Below are 17,911 nucleotides of genomic sequence, written 5' to 3' on the forward strand. Positions count from 1 at the left end.
TATTTGTTTATTTGAGAGAGAAAGAGCATGTACAGAGGGAGGAGTAGAGGAAGAGGAACAAGCAAACTCTGTGCTAAGTGTGGAGCTCAACGCAGGACTCAATCCCACAACCCTGAGATCACAACCTGAGCTGAAATCAAGAGTTGGGTGCTTAACTGTCTGAGCCACGCAGGCAACTCTGTCATGAGCTCTTTTATTTTTTTTTATTTTTTACTTATTTATTCATAGAGACAGAGAGAGAGAGAGAGAGGCAGAGACACAGGCAGAGGGAGAAGCAGGCATCATACAGAGAGCCTGACGTGGGACTCCATCCAGGGTCTCCAGGATCACGCCCTGGGCTGCAGGCGGCGCTAAACCGCTGTGCCACCGGGGCTGCCCTGTCATGAGCTCTTTTAAACCTTCTTTCCATGTCTTTGCAACAGAGGTTTTCCTCTGCCCAGAATGCCCTTCCTCCCCTTGCCAACTTCTCAGCTTAGAGCCCAAGTCGTTTGTGAATCCTTTCTTGACCTATTGTCCCAAGGGAAATTTTTTTTAAAGATTTTATTTATTTATTCATGAGAGACACACAGAGAGAGGCAGAGACATGGGCAGAGGGGAAAACAGACTCCCTGCAGGGAGCCTGATGTGGGACTCGATCCCGGGTCTCCAGGATCATGATCTGAGCTGAAGGCAGATGCCCAACTGCTGAGCCACCCAGGGGTCCCTGCACCAAGGGAGATTAAGTATCTTTCTCATTGTTTCTCTAAGGACTTGATATGTACATATCTGCATTTTTTTTTTTTTCCAACAAACACTTGTATTCCTCTACGCTAGGCCTTGGGCCAGCGCCTAGGAGAAGTCATGAATCCACCCTCAGGGAGATGATTTTATGATTAATAAGCCAGAGGTCACACAGTATAGTTACCTTCTGAGCCATAGATTCTGTTTTCTGAGCTCAGGGCCCAGCTGGATTCAGACAGTGAGGGCTTGTTGCATAGCTAATTAATCATTGATCTGCTTGTCTCTTCTGTAAGTCATGAACTCAAGTCCATGGGATTCATTTTCCAAATATTCAGCTGAACACCCAGCATTATGGAGCAGCACCGAGCCCAATGCAACAACAATTGGAAGTGTCTGATGTCTGAAGCTCTTGTTTGATGAAACTTTCTCCTAAGATGGTCTATGAAGACGTGTGTATGTATGTCAGAGACTAAGGTCCAGACTGACGGGAGAATGACAGAGCCCAAGCCATCGCATCATGTGGAAGAAGGTGAGAAGATTGAGAGTGTTTAGCAGTGCAAACCACATGTGTGGAAATACTGTCACCACCTCCATTGTACTGATATCCACAAAATATGAGTATAATCTGAGAGGAAAGAGTCCTTAGAGAATTTTGGTAGGATTAATACTTCAGTAATTGTTCTTCTAGAAAATCCTGACAGTCAGAACTTTGGTGAAGGACTGGATGGTTTCTTATTAGGAAAAAACATGAACCCTTTTCACAGGCAGATCTAGGTTCAAATTCCTACTTTGCCACATACTTGGATGGGAAGGACATCACACAATGAATGCACTGAGTTGCTGTGATGAGTAAAGAAAGTGCTTGGAATAATGTTTCTTTCTCCATGAAAACTATGAGTGAAGATTAGACGTAAGATAGTGGCCTCCAAATTCCTTTGGTTATAGACACTAATCGGGTTGACATTTGAGCACCCCTATGTGTATATTTATTTATAATTTATATACATATATTTCTGGAGACTTTTCTATAAGCATGTCACTGGTTACTAGGTACTTTTTTTTTTCAGTTCTAAGGGGGAATATCAAGAGTTGGGTTTTTGAAATGTGAAATTTGAGAAGTCGAGGAGGCAGCTGAAGTAGTTGAGGTTAAGCTGGGGAGAGAGGTGTGAGTCACAGATACAATATGAACTTGGAATTTGTCAAGATATGGTCAGTGCATCAGCTCACTAAGGGAGTGGGTGAAAATACAGATGGAGAAGTCCAAGGACTGAGTACAGGAGTATGGCAACACTGGGAGCTGGAAGGAAGGACAGAGTCACCAATGGAAAAACCAGAGAAGAAGAAGGAAAACCAGGTGAAGTGTGGCATCCTGGATCCCAGGAAACAAAGTATATTAAGGAGGGAGTGATCCACTGTGCCAAATGCTGATAGGTCAAGTAAGATAAAGGACTATTCGATTTATCAATGGTGATTGGTGGCTTTGCCAGGAGCACTTACAGGGGAGCTGTGAGGCAAAGCCTGGTTGGAATAGGTTTAAGAAAAAATGGGGAGAGAGAAACCAGAGACAGTATGCACTCTTTGGAGGAGTGCTCGATATGGGAGGACAAAGAAGTAGGGTGGTTCCCAGTGGGGAAGAGTCAAGAGTTTTCTTTCTTGCTTGTCTTTTGTCTTTTGTTGTTGTTGTTGTTGTTGTTGTTGTTTGTTTGTTTGTTTTGTTTTGGTTTAAGGTGAGAGAAACAACTGTGTTTGTGTGCTGACAGGCTGGCTCAAGTTGGAGAGAATGAAGTGTCATAGGAGGACCTGGGAAGGATTGGCTGACAGACATGTGGAGAGATCACCTCTGGTGACAGAAGACAGGGCGGCATATGTGCTCAAAGATACTGAGACTATGAGGTCCTGGGAGTGGTGGAAATTCTTTGAAAATGCTTCAATTCACTAAGTAAAGCAGGAAGCAAGATCACTCCTTTAAAGTGAGCTAGGGGAGACATTGGTAGTTTGAAAAAAGAGGACAAAGTGTAAAGTACTCGCCTAGGAGTGTGGGAGAGAATGGGCTAGGGCAGGATAATGTGCTAGCTGGGTAGCAGTCAAGGCCCAACAGAAGTTTGTCAATTTTTTTTTTAAAAGACTTTATTTACTTATTTATTTGAGAGAGAGAGAGCGCAAGAGAGCACAAGCAGGGAGAGTGGCCTAGGGAAAGGGAGAAGCAGACTCCCTGTTGAGCAGAGAAACTGATGCAGGGCTCGATCCAGGACCCTGGCATCATGACCTGAGCCAAAGGCAGATACTTAACCAACTGGGCCACCCAGGGGCCCCAGAAGTTTGTCAATTTAAATACATCAGCTTAGCTCTTAGCTGTTCTTCAGCCATGTTCAGCATGTGGAGCAGACACAAGAGTTGGATTCAACTAGAGCTGTGGTTTGGCTGAGTGAGGGCACTTTTCCTGAAGACAGACAAATGAGTTGAGGATAAAGGAAGGAATGATTAAAAAGAATTGTCTAAGTGGAAGTGCGGTTTCTTCCTTTCTGCTGTAGGCTCAAGTGGCTGGTGCTTAAGGTGGGCGAGTTCATGAAAGCCAGGAAGGCGGTGCTGGTCCTGGCTGGATGCCACTCTGGATGCAAACTGGTCATTGTGAAGAACATTGGTGAGGGCACCCCAGACTGTCCCTACAGCCACTCTCTGGTGTCTGGAATTGACCGCTATGCCCCACACAAAGTGACAGCTGCCATGGGCAAGAAGGAAATCGCCAAGAGGTCAAAGATAAAATCTTTGGTGAAAGTTCACAACTACAATCACCTCATGCCCATGAAGTACTCTGTGAATAGCCCCTTGGACAAAACTGACCTCAAACAGGATGTCTTCTGAGACCCTGCCCCTAAACACAAGGCCTGAAGAAAGGCCAAGATCAAGTTCAAGGAGAGGCACAAGACTGGCAAGAACAAACTTCTTCCAGAAGCTGCAGTGTTATATATGTATAACTGTTTTGTTGCAGTCATTAAAAAAAAAAAAAAATTGTTCATGCAATTTAAGCTGGAAAAAGATCAAAGTGAATACATCGTGGTACGGAGCCAGGGAAGAGGCAGTAGACCCAATCTGAATGTATATCCTGGTGGGATCTAAGGAGATTTATTTACTGGAGGGAGTGAGCTGGAAAGATAGGAGTAGGGTTCGTGGGTCAGAGATTGCAGAGGCTTCTCTAGGCCAGGGGGAAGTGATTCCAGGGCTACTGTGTTCGCTGCCAAGAGTGAGGCTGATCCTGTAGGAATCTTGCTGAGCTTGGGAAATTGTGGGAAATCACCACTGCAGGAGGCACATGGCTGGCATGCCCACCCACCCCCCCCCCATCCTTCCCAAAGGTGTCCCAGTTCAGAGTACATTGGTTCTGGACCCAGACAGAGAATAACCATGAGTTGAAACTTAAATAATTGTAATGCTGGTAGATGATTTGCTTTTAAAATAGGTGTTGGGGGCAATGTTCCTAGGGCAGTATGTACCTTGGATCTTCACTTTTCTCTCCAAGAGATGAAGGTCACGTATGTTACCTACATCCGGGGAATTTACAGCTGTGTAATCTGTAACCCTCTCTTGTTTTTAAAATCTCAAACAATCAAACAAACCGGATAATAAAGAAAAGAGGCTTATGTTGTTGATAAGTCTGCCTCCTGCTGTAGATTTGTAATTAAACACTGTAAATTGTGATACCACAACTACTTTTTATTATTTTTTTTTATTTTTTTATTTTAATTTTTTTTTATTTATTTATGATAGTCACAGAGAGAGAGAGAGAGAGGCAGAGACACAGGCAGAGGGAGAAGCAGGCTCCATGCACCGGGAGCCCGACGTGGGATTCGATCCCGGGTCTCCAGGATCGCGCCCTGGGCCAAAGGCAGGCGCCAAACCGCTGCGCCACCCAGGGATCCCAACTACTTTTTATTAACCAATGTCTTGACACTCCAGCAACTGGGTGCAGGTCATGCTATGCTTTCAGAGGCCCCCTTGGAGCATACCTGAATGGGCAGAGAGGACAGACCATTGGCCCTGGAAACGGCGTGGGGGTGTTATGAAGCGACGCTGCAGCTGGGCAGTGAGTCTGGGAAACACTTTGATTTCCACAAAGATGTGGGAGAAAAATAGAAGAGAGAGAAAGAAAAGGAAGTAGGTGAAGCAGAAAGGAACGAGCAGAGGAGGAAGAAGAGAAGGCAAAGAAGGAGGAAGAAGAAACGAAGAAGGAGGCAAAAGAGGATCAGTCAGGATCCTAATCTTCACGTCCAATAGAATCAGCCCATAGCATCCGTCCTCCTCATGACTGACAAGGTGGGGGTTGTCGGGGAGGAAGACCTCCCTCTGCTCTGTGGTCTTTCCAGCTGGACTTTGAACCTAATTGGCATGAGACAGATTAACAGGAGAAAATCAAATTTAAAGTGTATACAGATGGGAATCCAGACAGACATGAAGCTCTGAAGATGATGAAGCAATGGAAGCTCGTATGAGCTTAAACTTAAGGCCTGAGGTCACAAAGGCGTGAAAAGTAGTGAAAAGGTGAAAGGAGATGTTTGCAAAAACAGGATTGTTCTATCAAGCAGCTGAGTTCTTTTGATAAAGGGGGTCTCTGTTAGTACTTCTCTTCCTGGTACAAGCTCTCCCTTCTCTCTCTCTCTCTCTTTTTAATTTTATTTGTCTATTCATGAGAGACACAGAGAGAGAGGCAGAGACACAGGCAGAGGGAGAAGCAGGCTCCATGCAGGGAGCCGGACGTGGGACTCGATTCTGGACTCCAGGATCAGGCCCTGGCTCAACCGCTGAGCCCCCAGGTATCCCATGGCTCTCCCTTTCAATGTAAATTTAAGCAGTGATGGGTTGGGGGCAGAGAGACTTTCCTGCATATGCTGGATTTTTATTACTTTTTTTTTTTCAAAGATTTTATTTATTCATGAGAGATACACAGAGAGAGGCAGAGACACAGGCAGAGGGAGAAGCAGGCTCCATGCAGGGAGCCCGACGTGGGACTCCATCCCAGGTATCCAGGATCACACTCTGGGCTGAAGGTTGCACTAAACCGCTGAGCCACCCAGGCTGCCCGATTTTTATTACTTTTAACTAGAAATAATTTTTATGCCAAAGTGGCATATTTGGGGTATCTCATCCTGTACCCCTCCAAGATGGTCACTGGTGCTCAGATAGAGGATCCCCTCAGCCTGCTTTAATTTTTAAATTAACTGCCCTTCCCTATTTTAATTTTTGAAGAGTTAAAAATTCATAGGCCAGGAGGGCAGCCTCTTGCCAATGTATGGTTTTGGCTCTACACTCTTCCTAACCTCTCACCTGTTACTGAATTTTCTGTTCAAATGGGAAAGGACAAGGGGTCTTGTCCCGGTGTTGTGCCAGCACCAACCTGGGCGGGAGGTATTAGCTGATTGTTCTGTGCTCAGTACCACTGAGGGCTCCTAAGAAAGACCAAAAGATTGTTTATATGTATATTAAACACACACATATTTATGGCAACATTCCTTCTCTCAAAAAGATTACAACTTGCTTGAAATAACAGCCATATTAAGCAAGTACATAAAATGTTAATTGCTAGACTTGAGTATGAGAGTTTTGAACAGGGTTATAGGCTCCAACCATCCCAGAAGTGTCAGAGGAGAAGGTGGCTTTTATAGGACAGACTGTCATCAGCTTTGAAATGACTTCACCTGCCAAGTCTCAAAGGAAGATATTTTACTTTCCTCAAACAGATACAGCCCCCGAGCTAACACTTTCACTTCCTACGTCATGCTTGGGGCCCAGGGCTATTGGGGATGAAAGGCTTGTAGGGTGAGGCAGAGAATATTAATACCCTGTTTTCTTCTCAAGACTGGGAGTGAAAAAAAAAAAAAAAGACTGGGAGTGGAAGGGAGATGCACAGAAGGAAAATGCAAGAGAGCTACAGAGTGAATTGCAAAGAAAGCAAAAGTTTAACCAAGTCCTTGTGTCACTTGCCACAAGTGCTCCCCTGCATCCCCCACATCCTGCTCCTGTCCTTGAGAAAGTAAATATTAACCTGAACTGAGAAAGTAAATTTCTGGCAGAACATTTTTCCAAAGGACATGCTGCAACCGTGGTGTTTTAACAACCCCTTTGTTTGAGCGACTACTGTATTTTTCACTTACTGAGAAACCTTGTTCTCTAAAAGAGCATCGATTATCAAAAACCTTGCTGTTTAAAATTATATCAGTAAAAATGAATATCCCATTCTTATCTCTGAGTCACTTTGACACAGAAGCAGCTTCAATATACAATTCAGATGCAGAGTTTCAGATGACGGGGGCTAGACACAACATTTTGCAGCTATTTTAACTGTATGTTTGACCCTTGAGAAACATGGGTTTGAACTTCATAGTCTACTTATATACAGATTTTAAAAATTTGATAAACACAGTATAGTACTGTAAATGTAATTTCTCTTACGATTTTCTTTACTTTTTTTTTTTCAACATATAACATTTATTTGAACATTTGCTACTCTTAAAATTAAGGGGGAGCACCTTTGGAAAACATTGGCATTTGAAATCAGATCCTTGAATTTGCATAATAGAACCTAGGATTTGATATAGATGCCTGATCTGAACTGATGTCTGGAGGTGGGAAGCTCTGCTTTTTCCTTTACACCACCTGTAAAGTGATTCTTTTCCAGTGGAATTCAAGCCAGACCTTCAACTTGGCAGCTGGAAGTTGGTGTATCAAATGGCCTTGTGGATGTAGCAGGTATCTCCCTGTACCTAGGACTAAATACTCTGAAATTATGATATCCTCATTTGTAGCAGATTCTTTACCCAAGCTGGGAAGAGGCAAAATTGTGAACCCTGGAGAAAAGAGAGTGGTCCCCTCAGTTAATGCAATATTATGTGTGGTATAAGCTTCCAGTTATGGAATAAATAAGTCATGGGAATAAAAAATATAACAGAGGGAATAGAGTCAATGCTATTGTAGTGTGTTGTCAGATGGGAGCTGAAGGTAGCCACACTTGTGGTGAACATAGCATAGTATAGAGATGATAAAGCACTATATTGTACACCTAAAACATTGTGTGTCAACTCTAAAGACTTTTAAAAATGTATTCTGTAGGGTAGTCAGGTTAAGGATATGACATAAGGATATTTTATTTGTAAATATTTATGAACCCATCATAGGATCACTGAATGCTCTAGGTATGAATCTGCTTCCAAGCCCTTTTACTTTGTTGGTCGAATTCACTTCTTGTGGTTATAGGATTGAGATCTTCAGTTTCTGGCTGGCTATCACTCAGGAACCAATCTTTGTTCCCAGACCTGTCTGTGTATGTTCTTTGGAGAAAGTCCTGGAAGCCTCTCTCTGCAGTAATTAATTGTACAGGGCTTACATGGTCTCAGAGCCATCACAGCATCTCAAATACCTATCACTATCGAAGTCTCCTTGACTGCTCTTCTGGCATTTTTTGCACTTCCCTTATGATTTTCTTTTCTTTTTAAAGTTATTATTATTATTTTTAAATTTCATTTATTTATTCCTGAGAGACACACACACAGAGAGAGGCAGAGACACAGGCAGAGGGAGAAGCAGGCTCCATGCAGGGAGCCCGATGTGGGACTGAATCCCGGGTCTTCAGGACTATGACCTGGGCCGAAGGTGGGGCTAAACTGCTGAGCCACCCGGGCTGCCTGATTTTATTTCTTTATACATGAGACACACACACAGAGAGAGGCAGAGGCAGAGGGAGAAGCAGGCCCCCTGTGGGGAGCCTGATGTGGGACTTGATCCCAGGACCCTGAGATAACAACAGTCTGAGCCAAAGGCAGATGCTCAACCACTGACCCACCCAGGTGCCCTTCATTATGATTTTATTAATAACACTTTCTTTTCTCTAGCTTGCTTTATTATAAAAGTACAGCATATAGTGCATATAATATACAAAATATGTGTCAGTTTACTGTTTATGTTATCACTAGTGCTTCCAGGCAACAGTAGGCTATTTACAGTTAAGTTTTTAGGGCATCAAAACTTAGGTGTGAATTTTCAACTATGCAGGGGGTTAGCGTCCCTAAACCCCTATGTTGTTGAAGGGTCAACCTTCTAAGATGACCCTAGGTCCACTTTGCAATTCAGACACGAGATAGACCTCTTTTCACACAGCCCTGCTTGCTTGGAGCCTATTAAAACATTGCTTCACTCCTAAATCCTGTACTAACTCTTATCCTTTGTTTGGTGAGATGAGCCATGGGTCTCCTGGGGTGCAGCCTCCTTCATGGCAATAAGTCAAAAGACCTGACCATGTTGGACTGCAAGTTGGTTCGGACCTCAAGCTGATTGGGCTAGGACACCTTTTAATTTTTTTTTAAAGATTTTATTTTTAAGTAATCTCCACACCCAAGGTGGGGCTCAAACTCACAACCCTGAGATCAAGAGTTGCACTCTCTACACTCTGAGCCAGCCAGGTGTCCCTAGGACACCTTGTAGCTTTAAGACTCTCTCCATGGAGCTCTATCTTTCTCCCCTCAGAGCACTTGTCCAGGATGCCAGCTGGCTCTCAGGCCTGTGCCAGGTTGGTGCAAGGATGAAAGAGTCATGAGAATGTGTAAAATTTGCACGTGGCACTCTTGACTGCAGGCGGTCCTGCTGGGTGTACTCTCTTCTCCTTGGAGGGCATGTCATGACTAGCTTTGGCATTTCTTGCAGGAAACTAACACCTGTCTCTCTCCTCAGTTGATCTTTGATCAAATCCACAACGTGTCTACTAGTTCCTTGGGCTGCCTCACAAATTCTCCTCACAACTCATGAGGAGGAAACACTATGCAGAAAAACAAAACAGGCCTTAGTGATCAAAATATAGCTGTGACTTGATGCCTGATACTAAGACTTTACCAAAGATACTTTTTGAAAATTAAAACTTCTTAAGAATTACCTTGGATTCAGTGGGAATGATTTACACAATGATCTGCCTTCAGGAAAACATAAAATAAAACGATCCGCTCACTAAGGTTAAAGCTGAGATGTCTCCTAGGCATTCAAGTGGAAATGTGGAGGAGGCCATTGGGAACGCGGGTCTGGAGCTCAGCAGAGAGGTATGGGTGAGATGGAAGTATAGCTGCATGGGGTGTTGAGGGCTGAGCCCCGAGGGCACTCTGCATTAAAGATCTGGAGAAAGTTGGGGAGCCAGCAAAGGAAACTGAGAGGAAGCATTGAGATAAGAGGAAATAAGTTCCAAGAGCTTGGTGTCCTGGAAGCCAAGGGACACCAAGTCTATCAAGAAGGAGACAGAGAGAGTGGTCAAATGCTTCTATGTAAAGCAGGGTGAGGACATGAAGTGAACCCTGGCAGTCCAGATGGAGGTCACTGGACACCTCCGTGGAAGCAGTTTGGGAAGAGTGGTGGGTGTGAGTGCATCACAGAAATATTCAATCGAATATGGGAAGAGGGTTTGGAGGCAGTGAGTATGGACAAGTCTAGAGAGGAATTTTGTGGCAACAGGAAAAAGATGTGGTCGTGGCAGTGGTGATGAGGGTGGTGAAAGGATAACAAGAGGGAAAAATAAAAAGTAGTGGAAGCAAGAAAGTGATGATTCAGGAGAGGTGGGAGAGGGTGGGATTGCTGGAGGGATGCTGCAGGGGCCCAGGGGGCTGTGCTCTACTGCATATGCACAGACAGGGCTGCAAGGGTGGCTGGGAGAGCGTGGGAGGACCCTGCTGGGAGTTCTCCTCCAACTGCTCCAGTGTTCCTGTGGTTTGGCCAAGTGAGTAGCGTTAAGGGGATTGGGGCAAGAGTCTCAGGCATGGCCAGTGGGGGAGAGGTCACAGTAACAGATTGGAGAGTGTAGGTGGGGAACAAAGCAAGAGATGAGGGTTAGTGGAAAGGTGGTTGTTGGGTCAGTGGCACTGGAGTCCGGGTGGGCTCAAGATCCTGGGGACAGGGGAGAGCTGGAGTGAGCTGGAAGGAGCTGGGGTGGCTCAGTCCGTGAGGCATCTGGCTCTTGGTTTTCAGCTCAGGTCATGATTTCATGGGTCATGGCATTGAGGACCCCATTGGGCTCGGTTTGCTTGAGATTCTCTTCCTCCAACGCTGCTCCCCCCATTCTCTCTCTCTCTCTCTCTCTCTCTCTCTCTCTCTCACACACACACACACACACACGCGCACACACACTTTCTAAAATAGATCAATAAGTCTTAAAAACAAAATCCCACAAACCCTCTGTTGATTGGAATGTGACCGACCTATAGGGAGTGAGGTCAGAGGTGACCTCAACTCCTTTCGAAAGTATCTTTTCTCAATGTATTTTTGAAGGGAGCCTGGACAACCTCTGCCACTGCAATTTTACTTGTTAAGTAAGAAACTGCTGCATCTCCCCATGACTTGACACATCTCGGTGCTTTCACATGCCTGATTGAGAAATGCTGATGTAGGGCCACATGAGAGTGGACCCACCCAGGTGACAGGGTCCCGTCCCTGGACAGTGACTCGGGCAAAATGTGTCCAGGAAAACAGACCATCATTTGCAAAACTGCACAAAGGGGCAGGGTCTCCATTTCCACATACACCCGCCAGGTCACAACGGCCGGCCTTCTGGGCCCCAGCCTCACTGCCCCGGACCGCCCGAACTCCCTCGCTGCTTAGTGAGGCCAGAGGCCAGGAAACCACCCCCGGGACCGACATTGCCTTTCTTGTAGAATAATGACACCCTTTACCCTCGCCCCTCAGACTCTGGGTGCATGCGTGGGCGTGGGCGTGGGCATGCACGGGCTGCCCTCTGGCACAGCCTATGGCCCGGCCGGCTGGCTGCCCCAGAAAGGCCGTCCCCGCTGAGAGAGCCTTCTGGAAAGGCAGAGGCGAGGGCTGCTGCGGCCCTGCCAGCGCAGAGCTCCGGGGAGTGGCGGCTGCCTGGAGGGCCCAGGCCGCCCAGCCTCTTAGGGGAGCGGGTGTGCAACTAGAATGGGTGTCAAGCTCTTTGAAGACATCTGTCCCCTCCCGGGAGACCTAGAACTGCTCAGGTAACTCTTAGGACCCAGTTAGACGCCCAAGGAGCTCGGAGAGTGCGTGCAACTCGCTTTGCAGAGAAGGTTCGGGCTGCTGGGCTGCGCTTCAAGAGCAAAGTCTCTGACTCAGGGAGGCAGAAAGGGGCAAAGGTGACCCTGGGGCACCGTGGTCCCCAGCGGTCCCCAGCACATCACATTTAGCTCCTGAAGTGTAAGAGGCTTGTTTCAGACACATTGAAGGGGTGAACGCACGCAGGCGGGTCTCCGGGGAGCCAGGAAGGCCTTTCCCCTTCCTCTGTCTTCACTGCAGGAGACAAGGACAAGGGACACTTGGCAGGAGCTGCGCTTCCTGGGGCCTGAGGGCTTGTCAGTGTCTATGGAGATGCTGAGGCAGTAAAGGTGTGTTCACCCCAGGATTTTGACACAAATGGCCGAATAGGACCTTTCTGAGATAAGCGACTGCAGGGAGGCCTGGGTGGCTCAGTCAGTTAGGCGTCTGCCTGCTGGTTTGGGCTCAGGTCCTGATCTCAGGCTCCAGAGGTGGAGCCCTAGGGAGAGGGGGTGGGAGCTCAGCAGGGGCGCCTGCCCCTCCCGCTGCTCACGTGCTCTCTCTCTCTCTCCAAAATGAATCAATACATCTTTTTAAAAAATGAAATAAATGATTACAAAATATATGCCACCTCGTTAACGGTCCATTGTTCGGTAAATCATGTAGGGATTAAGATCTCTCAGGTCTGGGTCCCTGGGTTGCTCAGCATCCTGCTCTTGACTGGGGCTCAGGTCATGGTCTCAAGGTTGTGAGGTGGAGCCTTGAGTCGGGCTCTACACTGGGCATGGAGCCGCCTGGGGATTCTCTCTCTGCTGCCCCATGTCCCTCTGCCCCTCTCCCTCAAAGTAAGTGAATGAAAATAAATACAAAATTTTCTCATGTCAACAGAATTTCTGAGGGTGATGATTGCTACAAAGACATCGCCAACCACTGACTAACATGAATCATGGGTAGTTGTGATGATTTCACTTTGAGTTCCATTAATTTTTCTTTTAATTAAGTAAAGTCTACCTGCAACGTGGGACACCCCCTCATGAACCAAGATCAAGAGTCCCATGCTCTGCTGATTGAGCCAGCCAGGTGCCCCTAGAATCCATTTTTTAAGTAAAACGCTGTTTTGTTTTATTTTTAAAAAAGATTTTATTTATTTGACAGAGAGAGAGAGAGAGAGAGAGAGAGAGAGAGAGAGCACAAGTAGGGGGAGTGGGAGAGGGAGAAGCAGACTCCCCATTGAACGGGGAGCTGGATGTGGGGCTTGATCCCAGGATCCCGGGATCATGACTTGAATCGAAGACAGATGCTAACTAGGGGCCCCTCAGGTACCCCTAAAACTCTATTTTAAAAGAAAACTGGCTGGGGCACCTGGGTGGCTCAGTGGTTGAGCATCTGCCTTTGGTTCACGGCATGATCCCGGGGTCTTGGGATCGAGTCCCGCATCAGGCTCCCTGCATGGAGCCTGCTTCTCCCTCTGCCTGTGTCTCTGCCCCTCTCTCTCTCTGTGTCTTTCATAAATAAAGAAATAAACTCTTTAATAAAATAAAATAAAATAAATAAAATAAAACTGGCTGAAGCAAGGCAGTATCACATGCTCTTTTGGGGGAGCCTCAGTAACCACGAGGCTCAGAGAAAAGATCGAAGCAGTTTCTTGTCTTGAATTTAAGCTAGAAAATGATGCCGCTCTCATCAACTGTGAACAAGCATTGTTGCCAAAGCCCCCAAGGAAGGCCTGGAACTTTGGCCCTAGGAGGGGGCCCAGTGCCTTAATACCAAGTGGTGGGCAAGGGTTGTCTTCCTCTCCAGCTGCAGGAGCCCTTGGGAATGACTGGGGGGAGCCCCGGCGTGGGCAGAGGAAAGGAACTCTGCATTTCCTTCCAGAACTGGGAGTGGGAGGGCCCTGCAAGGTGGAGCGGTAGGCCCTGCAAGGGGGAGGGCTTGAGCGGGACTTGCAGGGAGCAGCAGGCCCCTCAGTGTGGGCACAGTGGGTGGGTGGGGGACAGGCAGTGTGCCCTCCCTGGTCACAGCCTCTGTCGGGGATCCCCGTGCTCCCACTCAGAGCTCTCACCTGGGGGCATCGGGCCGGCCAGGTGAGTGTCAGGTGGGCAGAGAGACTCTGACAGCTGCTATCTGCAGGCTGCCTGTTGCGCCTGTCATTGCTGGGTGCCCTCTTTCTGCTCCCCAAATGGTCCGACCTGGACTCTCTTCTAGGAAACAGGGAAATTTGCTGCTCCCTTGCCAGGGGTCAGGAGCCTGCTAGGGTCACAGGAAGCCGTGTGTGCTATTGGCCTGGGCTTCCTCAGAAAGCCTTCCCGGGACTGATAAGAGGAGAAAACACACAGGGACTCTGAGTCCTGCTGACCAGATTTGGGGCATGATTGGTCTCACTTATTTTCCTAGAATTGTCCCATTTTATATTCATTCATAAATGAATATTTTTATATTCATTTATATATGTGGGCTTTGACTAAGCAATAAAGTCATCCTAGAATGCTTCTTGGATGCAGGAGGTTTTCTGATTTTCATCTTGTGATTGAGAAAGACAGGTTTATACTGTTCTCAGGAAAAGATAACACAATGACGTGGGCAGCACAATGGTTTTCGGCTTGAAGGAAACCAGAGGAATATTTTCACCCTAGATTTTCAGAGGCTACCATGCATGCACCTTAGAGTTTCTACTCCACAGTCATCTCTTTCTTTTCCTTCCTTGCCTTTCTATCCTTTATCTACCTTCCGTTTCCAGGTACATATTCTTGCCTGTTAAACCTATTTCCTCACTGCTAGTAAACTTCCTCCACCCTCCACCTTCCACCCTGAGACATATATATTCCACGCAACCCGATTTTTTTTTTTTTACGGCAGTCCCAAATATATTTACTTCATGAATACTAATGTATATGTGGTTCCTAATGTAAAGACAAACAAAAACCTCAATGTATCTCCATCCTGATTCCTGATACTTTTTATTGGACATGTTATCTGGTAATTCTGAAACCTTGAGGCTCAAGGAGCCTGTATAATGGACAGTCGCCCCCAGGTGCTTCTTTGTCTGTTGCGTGGCCATAGTGATGCTCTCTGTCTTGGGATATCCTGCCAGATATCTGGCTGCTTGGCCCCTTTCCCAGTCTGACAGTTCCTGAAAGCCTGTGTCACAGCTGGTGATGAAGGCATACTGGTCTAGAAGGTGGCTTGCCACCTGCTTCTAGTACCAGGGCAGAAGGAGGTAGAGGCCCATGAGGTCCAGTGAAGCCACATGGCCACGGTCTCTTCGTTACCCCTGAGAAAGAAGGAAGATCTTCTAGACTCACCTAGTTAGAGTTTGGATTTGCCAGCGTTAGAGACACAGATCTCAGGTGCCTACAATTTAACTGGTCATCTGTTCTAGCATCTAGCTATTAAATTTTGTTATTGTGACAGTTGTCAGCATAATTCCTATCTTGTAATACTGGAAGTGATACATGTAAAATGCCTAATTCCTAGGTTCTTTGAGGACTATTTCAAATACAGGAATGCAAACTAATTTCTTTTGGATTATATTGACCATAGAATGTCGTTTTGTGGTCTATTTGGTTTAACAATGATGTTTTTTGTCCACTGATTATTTCTGTTTATGTACAGGATGGCAATGCAGTAGGCAGGAAGAGATTGCTCAACACAAAAAGCCCCAACTTGAAATCTATAGAAATCAAATTGTCTAGTTTTTCATGCAATAAATTGACATTCTCTTCCTTTTTTCCTTTTATATGTAAACAATTTCATAGAAAAAACCTACTTGGAGCAGCCCAGGTGGCTCAGTGGTTTAGTACCGCCTTCAGCTCAGGGTGTGATCCTGGAGTCCTGGGATCGAGTCTCATGTCGGGCTCCCTGCATGGAGCTTGCTTCTCCCTCTGCCTGTGTCTCTGCTTCTCTCTCTCTCTGTCTCTCATGAATAAATAAATAAAATCTTGAAAAAAACCCAACTTAATAGTCATTTAATTCAACCCAATTAAGATTTTTATTTGACTAGAAAATTCTCTTTAATAAATGTAGATTAGTTCCTACATTTTGAAGGCAGCATGGGGGAAGGAAAATGAATAAAATACATACTTTGTAATCCAGATGTATAAAAATAACTATCAATGATTAGAATAAGTTAAATGTTAAGAGAAATGTACATCATTCAAAGGAGTGAAAGAGTAGTTCGTTCGTTTATTTGTTTAATTCTTTGACTACCTTTCATTACCTGGCTTTTCCCAAGTGGGTTATCAGACAGCGCACAGGTCTTTTACACTCCAAACCTTGTGTAGCTCATTACCCAGCTTCATGCCTCCACTTCCATGTCTCGTGGGCACATCAATTCCATTCTTCAAAAAGTACAAAATATACCACACATGCAGACAAGGTGTAGCAAATTTAATTTGTGCAGAATGATTTCTTACTCTTCACCCTCCTGCATATCTATTTCTTCTGAAGTTTCCCCTTCTTAAGAAATGTCACCTCAGGACACCTGGGTGGCTCAGTGGTTGAGTGTCTGCCTCTGACTCAGGTCGTGATCCTGGGGTCCTGGGTTTGAGTCCTACATTGGGCTCCCCACAGGAAGCTTGCTCTCCTGCCTCTCTCTGTGTCTCTCATGAAAAAATAAATGAATTCTCAAAAAAAAAAAAAAAAAAGAAAGAAAGAAATGTTACCTCAATCCATTCCATTGGTAGGAGCCAAAACCCAAGGGGTCATTCCTGCCACATTTCTCTCTCTTGGATTTCTACTCAATCCATCTCTGTGTCCTGTTTATTATGTTTCTGAAATAAATCTGGATTCCCACTACTGCTTTCATCCCTGTGACCATTCATCTGGCCTTCTAACTGGCCCCTGTATCCTACAGTCTGTTCTCCAGCCAGTGATTAAAGTGATCCTGTCAAGTGTAACTCATGTCTTCTTCGGTGGCTTCCCTTTGTCCTCAGCGTAAAACCCTCAGCCTCTCCTCACCCCCGTCTGCCAGCTGGTCCCTGCACCAGTCCCACTGGCCTCTTTCATGCTTAGCTCTTTGCCGTGTTTCCTCCTTCCCATCTACTTGTTTCTCTCTCTACGTTAAGCTGCTTATCTCAATTTTTTTTTAACCTGATTTATCTCCTGCTCATTCCTCAATGGGCAGCTTGTAAGTCACTCCCACACCATAGCCTTTCTGTATTCCCCTTTATAGCAGGCAAATTTCCCCTTATTGCCATTTTTTTTTTTTTTTTTTTATGATAGTCACACAGAGAGAGAGAGAGAGGCAGAGACACAGGCAGAGGGAGAAGCAGGCTCCATGCACCGGGAGCCTGATGTGGGATTCGATCCCGGGTCTCCAGGATCGCGCCCTGGGCCAAAGGCAGGCGCCAAACCGCTGCACCACCCAGGGATCCCCTCCCTTATTGCCAATTAATAAACACTTTATTCTCTTTATATCACATATCACAATTAAACTTGGACATCTGTTTGTGTGATGACTTCTCTTTTTAAATAAAAATATTTGAAACAATTTCAAGCCCACAGAAAAGATGCAGAAATAATACAAATAACTCTAGTATCCCTTCATCCAGATTCCCTTTTAACATTTTACCATATTTGCTTTATTATTCTCTATCTTCCTCCCTCTGGCGGTTTGGGGATAAGCTGAGAGTAATGATGCCCTATTACCCCTAAACACTTCAGTGTATGTTTCCTGAGATAAAGAATCCTTCCACATACCTACAGTAAAACCATCTACTTCAGGAAATTGATATAAAGTCAATACTACCATCTACTTCCCATTCAAATGTTGTCAGTTGTCCTGACAAACTGGCATCGGTGTATATGTGTGTGCATACCTCCAGGACCCAACCCAGGATCATGTGTTGCATCTTGTTGTCATTTCTCTTTGGTTTCTTTCCATCTGTAGTACTTTCTAAGTCTTCTATCTTTCATGTCTTTTAGTTATGAAGAATATACAGCTTTTATTTTGCAGATTATTCTTCAATTTATATTTGCCTAATGTTTCTTTGTGATTAGGTTCACCTTAGGCATTGTTGGCAGAAATGCCACAGAAAATATAAGAAATAGTGAAAGGGACTATAAGGGAAAGAGGGGAAACTGAATGGGGAAAATTAGAGAGGGAGACCAACCATGAGAGACTCCCAACTCTGGGAAACAAACAAAGGGTAGTGGAAGGGGACGT

The 17,911-nt window shown here is 45.6% G+C and overlaps 1 pseudogene; it reads left to right on the forward strand.

Annotated features, from left to right (window-relative positions):
* Positions 1-3,235: 3,235 nt before the first annotated feature.
* Positions 3,236-11,654, forward strand: LOC112922214 (large ribosomal subunit protein eL27-like; annotated as a pseudogene).
* The last annotated feature ends 6,257 nt before the right edge of the window (positions 11,655-17,911 follow it).

Source organism: Vulpes vulpes, unplaced genomic scaffold (genome assembly GCF_048418805.1).
Source record: "Vulpes vulpes isolate BD-2025 unplaced genomic scaffold, VulVul3 u000000674, whole genome shotgun sequence".
Taxonomy (NCBI): Eukaryota; Metazoa; Chordata; class Mammalia; order Carnivora; family Canidae; genus Vulpes; species Vulpes vulpes.